The following is a 20252-nucleotide window of genomic DNA, read 5'->3' on the forward strand; positions in this document are numbered from 1 at the left end:
AAATATGTCACATGCCTGTGAGCAGAATCTCAAAGAACAAAGTTCATAGGATAGAATGCTACACAGAACTAGATATTAACAAATTAAAGAGGTATGCAGCAATACAAACACATTTCAAAAACAGCTTTGAGACAAGTAAGTCTTCAAAATATTTAACTCAGGCTGAAGAGATTGATGGTTCAGAGGGTAAAAGTGACTGCTGTGTAAACAAGCTGACCCAAGTTCAGTTCCCTAGCTCCCATATAAAGGCTATCACAGCAGTAGAGATCTGTACCCTGTATCTGGGAGATAGAGGTAGACAGATCTCCTGGGCTTGCTGGTCAACCAGTCTATTCAAAAGGGCGTCTCTGGTCCGGAGACCTTGTCTTAATGATTGAGATGGAGAGCAATAGAGAAAGACACATGATGTCAAAGTCTTCCCATCATATGTACATGCTCAGGGAAGTGCACCTGCACACATGCGCGCACACACACACACAATATACTTCAGGCTAATGAACTTCAAGAATGTTTAAAACAAAACCACATACTGTCTTTGTTCCTTTTCTGCTGCTCTGATAAAGCACCACGACCAAGGAGACTCATAAAAAAAAGCAGCTAATTTGGGGGTTCCAGTTCCAGAGGGTTACAGTCCATGATGTCAGAGCAAAGGAATGAAGGAATGGCAGCAGGAATAGTGGAGAGCTTAGGATGCATCTTAAGATGCAGCCAGGAGGCAGAGAGAGACACACACACCTGAAACAGAGTGAGACTTTCGAAACCTCAAAATCCACCCCCAGTAACTCACCTCCTCCAACAAGGCCACACCTCCTAATCCTTCCCAAACAGTTCCACTAACTGGGACCAAGTATTAAAATATATGAGCCTATGGAGGGCATTCTCATTCAAACACCACACATTATTAAACAATGCAGAGATTGTGGGAAACCAGAAATAGAAGCAAGGGAACAACGGGACAGTCATGCCCATCCTGGGACAACAGCTGCCTCTGAAGGAAAAGGATGAATGCCCAAAGGGCCTCAAAGAAGTGGTGGCTTTTAAACACAGAACTCAGGGCTCAGAGGTGTTCTTAACCCTCTGGCCTCTAGACTTTGTCTAAGCTGTTCCTCCATCTACTCAATGTTGAAAATGCTCCTAGAGGTGGGGAATGGCTCAGCTGTCAGGAGCACTGGCTGCTCTTCTAGAGGACTAGGATCCGGTTCCTAGCACTGGCATGGTAGCACACAACCATCTGTAACTCGGATCCCAAGAGGTCTAATACTCTCTTCTGACTTCTGTGTGTACTGCATGCAGGTGCTGTACAGACATGCATGCAGTCTGCGCAAAATAGTAAAATATTTTTTAAAAAAATTTTTCCAGGCCCATAGAAGTTCATACCAGACATCCAGGATGGACAGACAGGAAGGTCTTCCCGCACTTGAACCCTGGTTAGTTCCCAGCATGCACCTCACCCCAAGTTGGGCCCAAAGGCTTCTAAGAGCAATTCTCAGAAACCACAGTGCAGGCTTGGGCTCCTCCAGCGTCCTTTCGGCAGGTGTGAGCCCTGCCTGTCCTTCCTGCTCACTGACCTCCAACCTACTTCACATCACTGCACAGAGTACCACAGGCCTCTGTCCGTGAATTGTCGCTTTGCCAGCTTTGAGTGTTCACTGAACAATTAAGTGGATGGAGACACATAGACAATTATATTGACATGCAAATATTCCCTGGAAAGGTAGTACGCAATGCCTTAGTTATCAGTTCAGAGAGACTGGGACAAAGGCCCGAGAAGGCTGGGTTTTGAAGAAGGAGAATCAGTCCTCAATCAGAGAACTGTTCCTGTTTCTACAGAAAAGTTGCCATTCAAAGGTTGGGTGTGACAATTCAGGTGAGGAAATGAGGCCTAAAGGAACTTCTACTTACCAGATCCTGGGGCAGGCGAGGGTAGGGCCAGCTAAGGGCAGGACAGGGTCTGCCCAGCTGTGCTGAAGGCCAGCGTGGATGGTCACAGGGACAAGGAGGGGGAGTGCTGCAGGCAGTGCCCCCCTCTATGTCTTGACACCTGGCACAGGCCAGACCTAGTTTTCCCCAGCTGTGGCAGACTCCCACCCCGCCCCAGCAGACCCCAAAGAGGAGACTTAACCTATGCCCAGAGAGTTAAGAATGAGCTGCTGCCTGGTCAGCTTGGCAAAGCCCACAAGTGACAAAACCAGGGACACAGTCACTGCGTAGAGCTAATCACAGCAGCCTCCCTTGCCACCCACTTCCTGCCACTCAGCTCTCCTCCCCTCTACCACCCCAAACTCAGACTAGGTACCCATGGTCACCCATGTGCCCCACAGTTGGCTTTTCAGGAGGCATTGAGGTACCCACCACAACAAACAGCCCCCAACAGGCTGACCTATCTTGTCCAAGAGCAGGAAGTTATACCTGGATGGATGGCAGTCAACGTCTGCTGATGTCACATGGTGTGGGCCCTTCCATCCCCAGCCTCCAATGGCTCAGCTCAGGGGAAGGGAAGACCTGGCCTCATACGGCAGCCATCAACAGTGTTTCATTATGAATCACTTGGACTGAGTTTCTCTTCATTTCCTGGAGAAAGCAGAAGTGGGAAGTCTGCAGATGCCTGCCCTGCTCGCCCAGCCAATGACAGAGCTGCTTCACTGGTGACGGGCAGAGCAACTTGGGTTTCACAAAAGGGCCCTGTGGGACTGTGTGCTCAGTGGTCAAGCAGAGGCAGGTGAGACTGAAGACCCGAAGGGAAAGGAGAGCTGACTGCCACATCTGGATTCTATCTGTGCCCAGCAGGCTTAGGTCCACGTGGCTCCCAGTCCTAACCCTCACCTCCCTGAGACTCAATTTCAAATCCTAGGAACTGAAGTTGAATAGTTTCCTTTCTCCAAATGGTTACAGTATGGGAGCAGGCATGTGGAGTACCAATATGGAAAAATGGCTTTCTAAGACCCCAGCAGAGCTCTTGGAGTCTCCACTGGAAGGGGAAGACTGGGTTGAAGCAGAGGCTTAGAAAAAAGTCAGTAATACCCCTAAGCTAGGCACTCGGGGAGAAGGAGAGGCAAAGCCAAGGGCTGACAGGGGCAGGAGTGTGAGGTTCAGAACCACACCAGGAGAAAGTGCACATTCTCCTGACAGGGTCTTCACTCGTTTGGTTGATGTTTGCCCAGGTGACCCACAGGATGGTGTGGGTTAGTGGAGAAAGAGCCGAGCCGGGACACTTACAGAGGCTAAGCGGTGTCTTTAATTTTGACGCTGCTGCTTCATGTGCTTAGAATACACAAGCTCTGATAACCCCACCTTTTCCGGGAGGGTGGGGGGGGATGGTTATGCAGTGGTTCACAGCTGTGCTCAGCAAATAACTCAGGCCCAACGCAGAAGCCACCCACTAGGGAGCAGAGTGACTCCTTCCAGAGGTGGACACACGGAAGGAAAACACACTTGGATTCTTCATGGTCAAAGTCCTGAAAGTCAAAAATAACGTCACCAAAAGAGCAATGGGTGAGAAAAGAATCGCTCCAGGGAACAACTTGATCCACCTGAAGCTGAGGTTATAACAGAAACAACAGAGGTCAGAAGACAATGGCGGCTCGCGTGGGCCTCCCCATCTGTGTCGGACTGTTGACCGGCTTGATCTTGGGCAAGTCTTAGACAGGCAGTCACACCTGCCGTGAGCTAAGGAGTAGAGTCCTGTCTTGCCTAAAGGCACTGTTTGACCCCTGTTCTCCATGACCTCTGACTCTTACGATCTTTCTACCCTTCTCCCATGGTGTTCCCTGAGCTATTGACAGTCCATGGTGGCTGCTACAGGAAGTGAGAGTCCGCTTTCCCCGGAGGGAAGGTCCCTGGTAGGTTGGCTGTGCTCTGGTGGATGACCCCACAGCGAGGAGTACACGGGCAGCACTTTCCAATCTCAGGGATTAAAACTGAGACAGAAAGACAAAAGAAAAGGAGAAATGGCGTGACCATGGGAAGAAAACGTGGACTCCAGGAGAAGCTGGAGGGGATGGAGACGATGGAGGTACCTCACATGCACATATGAAATTCTGAAAAGTAAATGTTTTAAATGTAGGAAAATAAAAACTTTGAAGACGGTAGAAGGATATCTTTAACCTCCTTTAAGAAAAATAGCAAGAAAACATTAGTCCATTTACATATTTCTATAGCCAGTGAAGAAAATTGAGCATAAAATAGTTATTTCAGACAAATGAGAGCTGGGACCACTCATATCCAGAAGGCTTTGCAGTAAGAATTCCAAGAACATTCTCGAAGCTAAAGGAAAATGTCTCTACCAAGGGCAGCAACCAGAGCACTGCTGGCCATCAACACGTGAGGGGATTTTGCTCTCTCCCTGATTTCTCTAAAACAGTATGAGCATTTAAAGGAAAAAATTGCATCATGCACTTTAGAGTTTACGTCACGTCTAGATTATGTGTAGATGGTTCTCAACTTTATGCTCCAGCCTACAACTGTGCTGCTTTACAATGATGCAAAACCTCTGTGTGTTCAACAGAAACCTTATAGCAGATTAAGGCTTAAATCCTGTCCCAGACTGGAGATGTGTGCTCCAGTCCTCTCCCATGATTCTGGGCGGCAACAGGAAGTGGAGCTCCCCTCAGTCATGAGGGGGCGACGCAGGTCGGGGTGCATTGTGATACGAGCATTTTCAGATGCAGATACTGGATCACCTCATGAGCTGCTCAGTTCTCCAGTGTCCACAGGCTCTGGGGGCGAGCGCTCCGCACTAATGTTGTGCTCTGAGCCTGGGAAACGGGCCTCCATGCTGGGGGCTGGGGACACGGTGCAGTGGGGTGCTTGGTGTACAAGCATAAGCGTTTGAGCTGGGATCCCCAGAACCCACGTGAAAACTGGGTGCAGCAGAACCCATCTGCAGCCTCAGCTGACTTATAAAATAAAACATGTTAATTCTACACATTATGTAATAATGGAAAGGCTGGGGAATGAGATCTAAAGTTGCTGCCCTGCTGACGGCTGCCAGGTGTCTGAGGGCACTGCAGTACTTTCTCCTGGGTTTGCCATAGCATATGTTTCTGTCTCGTTATTATAGTTTGTGAAAGTCTTGGAGTCACAAAACTTTCTGAAGTGGCGAAAACATGTCTACCTCTCAGTCTCAGAGCCGCTCAGACTCTACACATGAAGCAACTTGCCAAGATCAGAGGCAAGGGCTAGAGGGTGAGAGCTGTGTAGTTCAGCTCCGCCCTGTGAGCGGCCCCTGAGGGAAACCCAGCTGCGGTACACAGACCAGAACACCCAACTGAAAGCTCCAAGAAACCTGGGGGAGGAGGGAGAGGGTAGGCGGCCAGAGCATTTCTCATCAGGGATCCCTTGGGGACCAGAGGCCAGAGTCCTCATGGCAGACCTTGTGTGACATCATCACTCAACGCTCCAGTGACTTGTCTTGCTGACAGTTGAAAGAGACGAATCAGACATTTTGAGTAGCTTGGCTTTGGAGAAAGGTGGAGGGAACCAACAGCCACAGTCAGTGACTCTGGGAGGCGGGAGTTAATAGGGACAAGGTACCCTGTGCGGTCAGCAGCCCTCTCGGGAGCAGCGTGTTGTGGGTGATAGAGCAGAAAGAACAAGTGCATTCCCGGTCTTGGATGTGAGCTTGGTCGAGATTGGAAGCCTCTCTGAGACGACATCTCCCTCGAGACTATGTGAAGGCAGATGAAATGGCCAAAGGAAGGGACTTGCCTATCCCCTGCCTCAGGGGAAACCTCTGTTGCAGGGACAGAATTCGCCTGGGACTTCTGCTGGGCACAACCCTCTGTCCAGGGACATTTGCTAGGAAGGGAAGCTGCGACACCATGGGTGGGGCCAGCTCCAGGGAATATCTCTCGTGCCAACAGCGTAGCTTCCCAACAAGCCTACCCCCAAAATTCTTGCCCCAAGCTCAGCACCGTCAGTTCCTTCCGGATGTCCGGCACCTGTGCTGAAGAGGGTAACAGGAGGCCTGGAGCAGGAGGGACAGGAGCTGGCCCACACCCTCACCCTAGCTTGGGTGAGGTGCGTACTCTCACCAAGGCCTGCGCACTTAACCACACTGAGGCTGTTTCCTCATCTGAAACGGAGGAACTCATCACTGGTCCATACATATTTTGTGTCTGTGCAATCAAAACTAGCGGCTGCCCTGGACCAGGCACCTACTCAGGAGCACATCAGAGACTTTCTGTAGAGCGCATTTCCGGAGCCTACAAGGGCCCAGCAAGAGGGAACCATCTCCCTGGTCCAGGTCCTTTGCTCCAGGCCCTCCCTCTGAACTTCCTGGCCAGACCCTCTGCTCCGTTCAGGTCATCTCGTTCTCCTTTTTATGGTTGCAGCATTCACAAGTGAGAGGACACTTGTGAGACCTGTCTTTGTGTATCCAGCGTGCCTTGACTGACGTGATATCAGCTACCTCCATGGGTGTCTTGCTCGGAGGGAGTGTGGGGTAGTGGGCCACAATGTGCTGGCCAACACTAGTTTATCCCTTTCAACCCTTTACTGCTGAGAAGAGGAAGCTGCCTTCCTGGCTAAGCCACTACACTGCAGGACCCTGACCATCAACTTCACAATCTAAATCTGGAGTCTCAGAGATAAAAATAAGAACAAGGCATATTGCCAAAGGCAGTGTTCAGCACACTGTGTGTGTCTGTGATGCTGACAGGTACCTGGTGTAATCAATCCAGTCCCTCCTGCCTGGTAGGGGGCGGGAGAGGGCCAAGAGACGGATTAATTATTACTTTGAGCCATTCAGAACAACGGTACATGTGGTCAAAGCAAAAGACTCTGTGGATGAGATCAGTGTAAAGCAGACAGGATCCAGGCTGAAGGAAGTAAAAGTTGTTGTTTTAAACAGTGCAGTTTTTCCTGTTTTGCAGTTTTCATGAAGTTATTCCTCCACGTGTCAAACAAAATTCCATTTATGAGAACGTAAGGAAGGGCTTTACCTTGTCCTGTGACCTTTCTCCACTTGGACAAATGGTCACTAGGCATGAATGACTTTAGAGTGTGGTGTTTGCTGTGAGTCTTGTAACCCAATTCTCCTCTAGGGTTTATGCATGTCAAGCAATGCCTTAAATATAAAAGCTAAGGAAACTGGCCTGGAGTGAGGCTTAGTGGGAGAACAGGTTCTTCATGTGTGCAAGGCCTTGGGGCAGATCTTCAACCCTGGAAAGAAGGAATGGGAAGAGAGGGGAATGGAGGGGAAGGGAGGGGAAAAGAGGGGAAAAGAGAAGAGGCAAGGAAAAACGAACCTAAAAACCTTCGGGTTTGCACAGTCTTCTCCCTTTCCCTGGCTCCTGAGTGGTCTGTAATACTTTATTTCACTTTTCTCATAACTGACTTTATGATTTTGTTAGATATATTTATTTGGCTTTTCAGTAATTTTCTCTGTGAAATTAAGTAGTTGCATTCTTTCTTGCAGATACCCAGTTAAGACAACATTTGTTCTATGAAGAGCAAAGACTTCAGCATAGCTGCTCCCCTTCCCTCTTCCCCCTCTCGTCTTACTTTGTTTACTGTGTTTATATCACCATGGTTAAAACTATTTATGTTAACTACTTGTTCTGCATATAGGTCCTTTTTGGGGAACTAGTGTTTTGCCTGCGTGTCCGTACATGCACCAAGTGAGCGCAGTGCCCCCAGAGGCCAGAAGAGGGCATCACATCCCTCGGAACTGGAGTGACAAGCTTCCATGGGGATGCTGGGTTCTCTGGAAGAAGAGCGAGTGCTCTGAACTGTTGGACCATCTCTCCAGCCCATATCCATGGAATTGAATTCTGTATAATTGATCCAATTCCTGTGCCATTCACACTTTAAATTGTGGGAACGTATAACTAAGTGATATAGACTAAAGCAAAGGCAGCGCATAGCAATTATTTATTGGTTAGGTCTAGCCACGGGGGACAAGTTCCAGGTGTTGTCATGAGTCTTCCCTGCTCCGCGTGTGGCGATGTCAGTGGGCAGCTTAAAATTGGCCATGCTGGGAGAATTTACGCTGTAGGAATTGGGAAATGCTGCAAACAAGGGCTTGGTTTATTGTTTTGGTCACTAAACTTTTAAAACATGGATAAAGAATTGGATTCTGTTTGTTTCAGTTCTTTTTCTTCTCATTTTTACCACTTCTTCGAGAATTGTGTGTACAATATATTTCGATCATATTCCCTCTTCCCCCCCTCCCAGATTCCTTCCCTTTCCCAACTCACAAAACTGTGCACACCCTGTTTTTTAAACAAATCAAATTTGTGCCGCTCACATACTCTCCGGTTTGTAGTCTTTGCGGAAGGATGGTCAACCCACCATAGGCCTCTCCCTTCAAAAAGCTAAACAAAGAAAAAAACAAAACAAAACCCTGACCCTCCCTCTCCCAGCAGCTATCATTCACCAAAAACAGCTCCTCAGCTGGGGGTGGAACTTGGTGCCTGCCTTCCCCCTCCACGCTGGTTTTGTCTGGCTCCAGCGCTCCCAAATCTTGTGAAAGCTGTCACAGTTCACAAGCGTAAATGTCCTGCTGTGTCCAGAAAACAAACACCCCAGTCTCTTGCGATCATTTCTCCCCTTCCACAATGATCCCTGAGCCTTGGGGAACAGGGAAGGTAGCAGGAATATGCTAATAAAGTCGATGAAACTCAAATTGCTCTGCATCGATAAACTTTATAATGTGAAAGCCACAGGAAACTGGGGGAGTATTCTCCAGTGTTTGAAACTGTGACCCCAAATCAGCAAAGCAACTTGTACCATGGAGAAACGAGTGAAAACCAACTCACCCAGAGCTGGAGGTGAGAGTGCCTTCCATCTGAGAGCTGTAACGTGTGTGAGAACGCCAGATCATCACCAACAGATTGTAGGTCAGGCTTTATGCCTATGACTATAGTGGGTAAGCTGTGTGGATTGGGATGTAGGCCTATCTGTCAAATCATGGGTAAATTAAGACATAGTTTAACTTAGACACAAGAGTTGGGCAAAAATAAATGAAAGCATTAAGAATCAATCAGCCGTGCAGGATTTCTAATGAGGAGCACCGCATGCTCCATTGTTTGTGGAGAATTGCCGCCTATCTTTTATATTAGCACATTTATTTCAATTTATTTGTATTTATTCTTTTTCTGTCAGGGAATGAGCCCACAGCCTTGTGTGTGCTAGATGATCATTTTACACCCAGCCACATTTCCAGCTCTCTCAGTAAGTTTATGAGAAGCTGAGCTGTTGTGGACACGCAGACAGACAGATTTGTCCCTCGGCTTCCTTGGTGGTTGGATCTGGAAGCCCAAGTCGTCACCACGACCTGCATATGTCATAGTCCCTTCTGAAAGTCACTTGCATAGAACTGTACCCACAGCCTCGGATATTTGAAACCCCCTCCAGACGACTTTCCTACCTAACGCGATGTAAACACGACGTGAATCGTTCCTACGCAGCCTCTCATCTAGAGGAATGCCAAGAAGATTGTGCATCTGTGCTCAGTACAGGCAGGTACACATGCCTCTGGGTACTTTTTATCTGAATAAAGGGTATAAACCTGCAAAAACAGATGGTAAGCTACCACCAAAAATCCTGAGCCCTGACCAGATACCACTTTCTCAGGGACTTCTCCGACCCTCCCATCACATCACCTAAGAAAGCAGAAGGAAGTGAACAGAAATGCCCTTCCTCTTTTTCCCAGAGCCAACATGGTCCAAAGGTGACAGGACCGTCCGAGAGGACTACAGAAGCAGAGGCTGGGAGGCTGGAGCGAGCCACCCCCTACGACCTTCTACCCTCAAAGGACTGGTGCCTGTAGCTCTCTCAGCCTCTCGGCGTGCTTGTGAGACTTAAAACAATATCATAACTGTGGATGAGGAAACACAGGCCCAGAGGAAGGCAGAGTGGTAATAATTCTGCTCCCAAGAGGATTCACCATCCCCACTACCAGTCCGCCATAGAGTAAGTGACTCACGACAATATGGCCACTCATGGGAGGCCGGCCCCATTGGGAGATGCTGGGCCATAGCCAGCCTAAACCCAGTTCTGAAGGATGAGGAGGGGACAGAGACGCAAAGCCACTTCTGCTTTCTGTTCGGGGCCACCGAGGCACCAGCCCAAGGAGCAAATTTGAATTCTCAGACCTCAGCACAGGTTCACTTCAAGTTCTGAGGGGAAATGTGGGTGCTTTCATGGTAGCTGTCTTGACTTTCTGCAAAAAGACCCCTTCACCACTTCCAGAGGAGCTGTGGACTCAGCGTGACCCTGTCACTATCAGCTCGGACACTGATAGCCTTTTGCTTCTAGACATGTCTGAGAAGAAGAAAAAAAAAACCACCCTTATTTTTCCTGGTGTAAATCCATCCTGGCGACATGAGCCAGTAGCAGTGGGGATTTTTGGATATGCCTCAAGCGCTTGTCAGTGGTGGGAAATCGAGGCTACTATTGTATCGGAAAGCAGATTATTCCTATGTGGAGCGGTGTTCTCCAAGTGTGGGAGACAAGCTAAAGGGGACCGGTTCAGGAGACTTTAAAATTGCGCTCCTGGCCGTCATTCGGGCTCCACAGTAGATGTTACAGTCGCAACTCGGTTTGCAGCACTCTGGTACAGAGCGCAGCGTGGCTGTGCGCACGCGCTCTGGGTTCGGAGGGCCAGGTCTGAGTAGCCTCTGTCCCTCCTCAGCTCGGCCCTGGGTGCCTCACTTCAGCTGTTTACCCTCCACCGTCCCCACTGAAACGTGAAGACTACCACATCCTTCTCTCCCAGCTGTTCTGTGGGGAGGACACTGAAGGGCAGGCTACCTGAGACCACAGCTCCCTAGCCCAGGAGCCTTGAGTCCAGAAGTCCTCAGCAGAGAGTTTGTGTCCCTTACACACTGTGACCACAGAGCTGCAAAGAAACCTTCTCATTCGATTCCCCAAGGACCCTAAGCTGGTTCCCATGGGCCGTGCCCTATAGGTGGAGACCAGTGTAAGCAGGACGGACAACCACACTCTTCAGGAACCTCGCATGCTCTCTAGGCATGAACCTGGCAGTGCCTTGCTAGAAATACCGGTGTCTGTTTGGCCCCAGAAGTACTGGAACAAACTGCCACCTGCCCAGGAGAGCAAAGACTGTCCCATCTAAAGCTTCGAGCTGCAGAGGACCATGGGACCCCAACACAGCACACAGGGTGCAATCTTCTGCCCTTCAGGGTGTGGGCCCAGTGCTGCTCTGGCCTAATACAGGCCGCTGACCCAAATGTCTGCATGGTTGACAAGTGTGTCCTTCATCTTGCTCTGTGCGTGCCCTCCAGAGGAGAAATGACTAGATTCTAGTGCTCTGGATTTGGATCAGGTTCAGCAGTGGGAAGCAGGTTCTGCTGCAGGTGGGGCAGTGCTTCTGTCTCCAGGGGAAATTAAATACGGAAGCGAAGCCCTCCAAGCCTTCCTCTCAGATCGGCTGAGTTTCGCAGGCTTTCCACAGGTAAGTCTCACTTTCCGATTACAGTAGACCCCACGTTCGAATTCACATGTGACAGGCATGTACAGCCAACAAGTCTGTGCATGGGACAGGTGCATACATGTCACAGCAGTGTTGACAAGGCTCAGTCCTTCACGGCAGCCTCATTCGACTGAGTGAACAGCTCACTTCCTCTCTCAACAGAGAGGCCCTTTACACTGGCTACTGGAGGGAGAATAATCAGTAGATTAATCCACACCATGTGCATTCATTTTATATTCATTTTATATTTTAAAATAGAAGCTTTATTTTCTTAAAAATAATTTTACTTACATTTTTACATTAACCATCACATATTAGTAATCTTTGATTTATTTGTTTTTATTTCCTGTGTGGGTGTTTGCCCACAGGTACTAATGCACCCCATGTCTATGTGCCCGAGACTTCCAGAAGAGAGCATCAGCTCCCCCAGAAGTGGAGTTAGAGGTGATCATGAGCCACCTAATGTAGGTGCTGGGAGCTTAATCTGGGCCCTCTGTAAAGGCAGGGTCTGTTGTCATGGTGAAACACCAGGGCCAAAGGCAACTGGGGAGCAAATGATTACTTCATTTTCCACTCCCAGTCACACTGCGTCCTGGAGGGAAATCGGGGTGGGAACCCGGAGACCAGCACTGTGGCAGAGACTGTGGAGGGAGGGCGATGCCTACTGGCCTGCTACCCACTAATTGCCAAGCCTGATTCCTTATACCACCTGAGACCACGAGCCCAGGGCGGCACTGTCCACAGTCATCTGGACCCTCCAACATGATCTTTAGGAAAGAAATGCCTGCAGACTTCCCGGACGACATGGTGTGGGCATTTTCTCAGCTGAGGTTCTTCTTTGCAGGCAACTCTGGCCAAGCTGACAGATCAAGAATGAGGACAGGACAGGCAGTAAGTGTTCTCAACTGCTGAACCATCTCCAGTTCCTACATTTACCTTCTGACTTTTGTGGAAATATTTTTAAATATAACAGTAACGGTGGCATGACAGCTCCCCCGACGTGCACACAGTAGGTTAGAGTAGACGGCAGGGCAGCTGGTGAGCATTCACTCTGTAAGATCTGTGCTGAACCCTTGCTTTAAAAGTGTTCATAACTGCCCAGCATGGCAGTAATTACTCTTGTGATCTCGCTACATACGAGGCTAAGGCAGGAGATCGGAAGCCTGTGTATCCCTGTGCACATGTGTTTATGCACATGCTCTCTGTGTGTGAGCATGTCTGTGCACTAGTGTTGGACCCTGGCAGGTCCCACATCGCTGGTGGGGACCGCAGTGGGTGACAGAATACACCGTGCAGGGAGCGCTTGAGTGTGGAGTTTTACTGAGAAGAAGGTATTGAGAGGGGAAAGGGGAGGCAGGGGGGAGGGAAGGAAGGGAAGACACAGAGACAGAGACAAAGAGACAGAGAAAGAGAGGAGGGAGAGAGAGAGAGAGAGAGAGAGAGAGAGAGAGAGAGAGAGAGAGAGGAAGGAAAGAGAAACCAAGATGAGCTAGCTGTCTCTGCAGAAGACAGAGACCAGGAGTGGGCAGAGCTTATCTCTTTAAGAGACCTTTGCACCTGCCTACAGTCGGAACTGCTTGCCATAAGCAGAGGGGTTACTGTGCCAGGTTTCCAAGGGGCGCCAAGATATTAACAAGTATGTCTGTACATTTGTGCACGTCGTTTAGTTGTTTGTTTGTTTTTTTAGCACATATGTAGACTTACTCATGTTTGTCCGGTAACACATACATGCAGTATCCACAGGAGCCAGAAGAGGGCATTGAGTACCCTTGAATTGTAATCACAAGCAATTGTGAGCCTTCCCTGGGCACTGGAACCCAAAACCCGGTCCTGTGCAAGAACAGAGAGCTCTTAACCACTGGGCTGGTTCTCCAACCCCAGACTCGAGTAACTTTGTATGCTTAAAACAAGGGCAAGCCTTCTCTCTCACTTCAAAATCATGTGAGAGCTAATTAGAGATAAGAGATTTTCCATGGAAATTTAGCATACAAATTGAATGAACATAAAATACGCCCCAGAGTTTGAATATGTAGTATACGGATGATATAATACGCCTCAATCAATAGTATTTTTACTAATGACATGTTGAGGTGACATTTTGCAAGTGTTGTGTCACGTGGATCCATTAGGAAACTGAATTCTCCTGCCTCTTTTTACGTGGTTAGTAGCAAGCCTCACCCCCACATGGCACGTATATCTCTATTACAGTTCTCTAGGCACTGTTTGGGGCTTATGGTAAAGCACCTGTCTCCCGTGTGCCAGGCCCCGGGTGCCACCCTCAACCCTTCAAAACGTGAAGCCTGTCTGGGGCACCAGAAGCATCCTGCATCCCATGTCCTGCTCTATGGCCCTAAGCAGCATTGGTCATCGCGGTGTGATTGCGGTTCAGTCTTGTCTGATCACACTTTGTCTCGTCCACATTAAGATGTTTCTGATTTACCAGGCTCACTCGGGACCTCCTGGCACTGTGCAGGTCAGCCTGAGCGGAGACGGGACCATCCAAGGTGTACATCGTTCAGCCTCCACCTCTACCGGCTGCCTGAGATTGGCCATGCCCACCATAACCTCTGAGGCCCAGTGGGAATGGAGACAGGACAGGACAGCTCTTCGCCAGTCCCCCTTGAGTCCCCCCTACCCCAGATGTTCTTCTCATCATCCTACCACAGCCTATTTTAGAGTTTCTGCTGTGAAGCACTACCTGACTACAGCTGAGGCCAAAGTTGCTGCCTGGACCAGGGTGGGACAAGGGAGGAGCTGATTGCGTCTCAAGTGTGCGTCCTCCGTGACTTATCCTGCCCTTAGCCTTTCCCGTGCAGGAATATGGGCTTCACCTAGTTGTTTTTCCAGCTAGTCCCCTGCGCCACTTGGAGAACACGAGCCTGTCCTACTGAGAACTCCTAGTGCCCCTTGTCAAAGCACTGGGGTGGGGGTGGAGGGCACAGAGGGGGGGGGCGGCACGAAAGACCACGTACACCCTAAACAGCGTGCTTAGAGCGCCATCTTGTGGTCATTATTGTCATTACAGTCAGAAATGTTTAGTATGTCCTTTTTCCTCCCCCCTCCCAAATCCATGCACACTTTGTTAGATACCATTATGATGATATTTAATAAAGGTTGCCTTTGTGATTCTTTTCCCCCATCCCTCCACCCCTCTGGAGTCCCTGTTCCCTCGTCATAGGCTCTCTCTGATACTGCCACTTATACGTCCCCTGTGTCCTTTTGTCCCCTCCCATCCTTCACCAAGGAACATCACTCCCTGATGGTCTCGTTTCTGGGTTTTTAGGTTTCACCCAGGCTTACACCTGTTACATACAAACACTTCGTGGGCAAGGATCCTCACACAGGGAGCACATACAGGTTGTTGTTGTTGGTGGTGGTTTTTCTTTCTGAGTTTTGGTCGACTTACACTTTGCAGATCCAACCATTTCCTGAAAATTCATGATTACAATTTTCTTCACAGGTGAATAATACTGCTTTTAGATAGCATGCAAAACCTGATGTCTTATGCATGTATCCATCAAATCTTTTCCTTTCTCATGCCAAATAGCCTCCTTTCCACGCAAGGAGAATAGAAACTACATTATTTGTAGTTAATACACTCGGCACATCAGGGGGGAAAGTGTCATATTTTGCCGCCCCCCCCCCACTTCTCATTCCTTCTTTTGCATTTATACTATGGGTCATATGTAAATGCAATATGAATATGTGAATATTCATATATATACATATGCATAAAAGAGAAAACACGTGCTATTTGTCTGAGTCTGTCTTATACTTAACATGATTTCCAGATCTAACCATTTTCCTGCAATGCTGTAATTTTGGTTTTTATTTTATTATTGTTTATTATCATTATTATTATTATTATTATTATTATTTGTGTGTGAGTGTGTGTGTGTGTGTGTGTGATGTGTAGGGGTGAGACCTGTGTGAGCCATGACTGAACATGTGGAAGTCGGAGGACTCCTTGCTGAAACGGCCTCTCTTGTGCCTGCCATGCTGGTAGCCCAGTTTAGCTGCCCACCATCCCCAGGCTACATTCCCGTCTCCAACCCCATTTTTGACACGGGAGAGCTGAAATTACAGATGAAAACTGAAACCACGGCACCTGACCATAAGTCCCAGAGGTCAAACTCGTGTCTTCAGGCCGCCAGAGCCCTCTCTCCCCAGTCCAGAGTCCCATTTTAGAGCAGAATCAAATTCCATTGTATATACAGACCACATTTTCTTTATTCCTTCGTCTGTTGATGGACATCTAGACTGGCTCCATATTGGACACTTTCCCTATTACTGCCATAAAACGCCAGACAAGGGGCAGTTTAAAGAAAGAAGGACTCATTTTGTCAGCTTGAAAGTCAGGGAGGGGTGAGGCAGCCAGTCACTTTGCACACATCGTTAGGGCGCAGAAAGAGATAAATGCTGGCCCTGAGCAGAAAGAGATAAATGCTGGCCTTCCACTTCTTACTCCTGAGTTAAAACCTCTGGGGATGTCCTCGCTGACAGCTGTGTCTCCTGGGCCTATTCCCAATTCAGTCAGGTGGCAACAAGGCTAACTATGGCCCACATTTTGGCTACAGCGAGCGGTGTCTCAGTTAACACATTTGGGTGTTTCAGGGGAATGGCTGGGCTGGGTGGTACCTTCAGCAGTTTTTGACAGAAAACTCCATGTTGGTTTCCATAGTGACTGCACCACTTTTAGCTCCCGCCAATGGTCAATGGGACTCTTGCTTCCCTGCGTCCTCATCAATAGTTATTTTTGTCAAGTTTTTTTCCTTTTTTTAAAGATTTATTTATTTATTATGTATACAGTGTCCTGTCTGTCTGTATGCTTGCTGGCCAGAAGAGGGCACGAGATCTCATTACAAATGGCTGTGAGCCACCATGTGGTTGCTGGGAATTGAACTCAGGACCTCTGGAAGAACAGTCAGTGTTCTTAACCTCTGAGCCATCTCTCCAGCCCTCAAGTTTTTTTTCTTTCTGATGATGATGATAACTTTCTGACTAAGGTGAATTAGAATCTCAAAACAGGATCTTCTGAAGATTTATTTTATTGATTCTATATAGTGTTCTGTCAGCATGTTTGCTTGCACGCCCTAAAGAGTTCATCAGATCTCGTTAAAATGGTTGAGTCACCATGTGGTTGCTGGGAATTGAACTCAGGACCTCAGGAAGAACAGTTAATGCTCTTAACCACTGAGTCATCTCTCCAGCCCCTTAAAACTGTTTTAATTTGGGTTTCTCTGGTATCTAAGGATGTTGACCATTTTTCAAATGGTTATCAGCTGTTTGCTTTTCTCCTTTTGAAAATTACCTATTGCGTTCACCTGTCCACTTACTGACCGGGTGATTTGGTGTTTTGTTGACTCCCTGCTAAGTGCGTGGCTGGGACGGACTTTCTGCTCTGCAGGCTGTCTCTTTGCTCTGCTGATGACTTCCTCCTCTGTGCAGAAGCTTTAGATAATAAACTCCCGTAGCTCGTCCTCAGCTCTGGGGACCATCTCCTGTGCCGCCGTGTTCCCTATGCTCTGTTTGGAACGCCCTCACCACGCCTACACTGAAATGTTTTCCCTGCTTTCCTCTAGCAGTTTCAGGATTTGGAATGTTTTGAGTGTAGGGCAGGGGATGTATATCTACCTTCATTCTTCTTAGGACCGATGTCCAGGCTTGCTGGTGTCCCTACACGAAAATGCCAGTGGGCGTGGTTTGGGGGAGACACCAGATGACTGGATCATAGTCTTCCCTTCACCAGATGGTCCCTACTACGTCGGCACGTTATATCCACTTGTATTTATAGTTATTATTGAGAGAGTTTGCTTGTTCCTATGACTTTGTTGCTTGGTTTGGGTTGAATTCTGGCTGGGTTATTTGTTGCTTTCTTTCTTTCCTATTCGCGTTAGGGTTTTGCTGGTTTACTGTGTTGGACACAATGAATTCCTTCTTAGTCCATCATCCCGTTCACCATCCCACTTAGGAAGTGTTTTCTTTGTTGGGATTTTCTTCCTCCTCTGTGTTTATAGTTCCGAGATGTCTTCAGCAATGCTGGTTTTGTGGCTGTTAACTGCTTTGTGTCATGTTCATCTTGATATGTCTTGATGTGTACATGAATGCTAAAAGATAACATTGTTCATCCCTGTTGCTGGCTGTCTTCTTGGGGCCATGGGTTGAGTCCTTGCTTCATGTGTCTGCTTATATATATATATTCCCTTTGTAGTCGTTGATTTTTTTTTTATAAGTAACTCTCGAATTCCTCGTCTGGCATCTACAGTAGCTCTGTGTCTTCACACTTGGCAGCTGAGTTATCCTGTGGAGCGGCGACATCGCTGTCCTTTGTCATGTCCCTTACCATCCTTCCCTTTGCCCCTTGTGTTTCCGCATTATAACTCGCACCACTGTTGATTTGGGTCCCTTCCTGGTCTCAAAGGGATCCCCTCAGTGAGTGACCTTCTCTTGGGGGCTTCCTTTTCAGAACCATGGAGAGCGGAAAAGCAGATGCTGTGACAGCCACAAGACAGAGAAACACACTTAAACCTGATGAGAGCCCACGGATGCACCACCAATGCCTGGGGAGAAAAATACGCAACAAAAAAACCCAAACAAACAAACAAAAAAAACAGAATGAGATAAAAGAGAGGCAGCAAAGTGGAAAATGGAGGGAAATCAAGTTCAATAAAGACTGGCGAAGGATGAAAGAACAAGGGATTAAAATAATAATTCATGATTTTGGATAATTAAAAATCATAAACATAAAAATTTCATAAATGAAAAAAGAGTGATGGAATTTAAAAACATGAAGGATGGTAAAAATACAAAGAGAGTCAAACTGTTACAAAGAACATAGGAAAAGCAGAGGCAAGGATCAGAAAAAATGTCTGCCCACCGGGTGGCGGTAGCGCACACCTTTAATCCCAGCACTCAGGAGGCAGAGGCAGGTGGATCTCTGTGAGTTTGAGACCAACCTGGTCTACAAGAGCTGGTTCCATGACAGGCACCAAAGCTACAGAGAAACCCTGTCTTTAAAAAAAAAAAAGCTGCCCAATAATGGAAAATCGTGAAAAGGAAACGATGTAACTACATTATAATCTCAAAAATCAAAAGAAATAGTTTGAAAATAAGGTGAAGTAAAAGTTAAAAATAAAACTGAGGGGATCAGAAGGAATCAGAAAATAAAAGTATAAAGAATCAGAACAAACTCCTGGGCTCTCAAACCTTGAGTTTTCTGTTGAAGAAAACTGATTTTCCCTTTGTCAGTGGGTGTCAGAACATCTTGGTTGGGAGTGAACTAGTCACTTAGCAAACTGCCCGATGTGGCCTTTGGTCCTCTAGAAGATCCACGGGGTTAGTTATATCCCTACCAGCACTTCACAGACAAGGAAGGGGGCTCAGGGAGGCTGGGACACTACCCGGTGCCCACCACGGAAGTCAATTTTGCTTCAGACCCCTCCTCCTTCGGACTGCAACCCCAGCCACCTTTTCCAGCAGGCTGAAAGACTTGAGTTCCTTCCCCAGCGTGCACAAAGGAGACCTGATGTGGGTGTCTTCCAGGGAGGTTCCCAGTAGCGTGGGGGCTGATGAGAGATCCAAGAACAGTGTTTCACATCCTTGCCTTTTAGCATGTTAGCTAAATCAGAGGCTCAGAGGTGATTCCTGGCTGTGCCTTTGCTGAGCCCTGGTGAGTGGGAGGCTGGCACATCAGTGTGAGCATCTCTCCACTTCTTTCCTGGGCCTTGGTTTTTAATCTCCTCTGCTACCCAAGCAAGCTCTTCTTGCTGCAGTTTTTTTTTTTAAATAAAGATTGAGTGATGGATGGATTGATTGATTATGTATACAGTGTTCTGTATGCCTGCAAGCCAGAAGAGGGCACCAGATCTCATTACAGATGGCATGTAGTTTCTGGGGGTTGAACTCAGGACCTCTGGAAGAACAGCCAGTGTGCTCTTAACTGCTGAGCTATCTCTCCGGCCGTTGTTGCAATTCTTAGGGCCTAACCGTGAAGCAAGGCGGAAGGATTGATCTGATGAGAACAAGAATCTAAGCCAGTTCCAGGAACCGCACACAACTCGCTAGCAGTTCCTGGAGGCCACAGGGGAGCACAGACCAGCTCAAGCTGCCTCCAGACCCTGGAAGGAAAGCAAAACTCAGCAGTCAGGAACAAAGCCAGCGTCTCGGTGCATGGGCGACAGCGCCTCAAATGAGCACCAGAGGGCGCTCCAAACCAGCCAACCCAGACCCTCCTCAGCGAGGCACTTCGCAGAGGTCAGCCTTCCGCCAGAACACTTTCCGAACCGCCGCTGAGGCTGCTGCAGCCTTAAGAGGCCAGCCAAGGATTGCCGTCAGAGCATCATCCCCAGAGGCACCGAGGAGACAGGAAACCTGCATCCTGCCTGATGATGTTCAGCCTGGGTTGCATCCCCTGGTCCTGCCAGCGGGCTCATCCCATGGGAGTCCGGGGCAGGGCCAAAGGCAGGGCGCCCACGGGGTGAGAAGAGGGGCCACAATCCGAGTTCTCCCTCCAAGCGCCGAAGAAGTCCCCGGAGGATCAGGCAGAGGCAGATCTGCTCTCCAGATTCAGGTGAACAGAGGTGAGGTCCAGGTGAGCCAGGACTCTCGCACACATAGCAGGGCTCCCACCCAGCGGCGACCCTGAGCAGGTTGAGTGGACAGCCGGGGCTGCACACATTTCCAGACTATGGGGCTGGGAGTTCATACTTTAAAAATAGATTTAAAAGCCCTTTCTAGGCCTCATTAAATTTCTGCGTGGCTCGGAGCACCACACTTCCACAATGAGACCCTTGCCCAGGTGCTGGCGGGTGTCATG

General features: G+C 48.4%; 1 protein-coding gene across 7 annotated transcripts in view; it reads right to left on the minus strand.

The window, feature by feature from the left end:
• Positions 1–2555, minus strand: part of Wdfy4 (WDFY family member 4) — a 236893-nt gene extending 234338 nt beyond the window's left edge. For 5 of the 7 annotated variants that reach the window (XM_087906241.1, XM_087906246.1, XM_087906242.1 and 2 more), the window contains exon 1: positions 2410–2555. The gene's annotated coding sequence lies outside the window, so the exon portion shown is untranslated. The remainder of the gene's footprint in view (positions 1–2409) is intronic. The other 2 variants (XM_087906247.1, XM_087906244.1) reach the window with 2 other exon arrangements.
• Between the last annotated feature and the right edge of the window lie 17697 nt (positions 2556–20252).

The sequence above is a fragment of the Myodes glareolus genome, chromosome 5 (assembly GCF_982192425.1).
Source record: "Myodes glareolus chromosome 5, mMyoGla1.1, whole genome shotgun sequence".
Lineage (NCBI taxonomy): Eukaryota > Metazoa > Chordata > Mammalia > Rodentia > Cricetidae > Myodes > Myodes glareolus.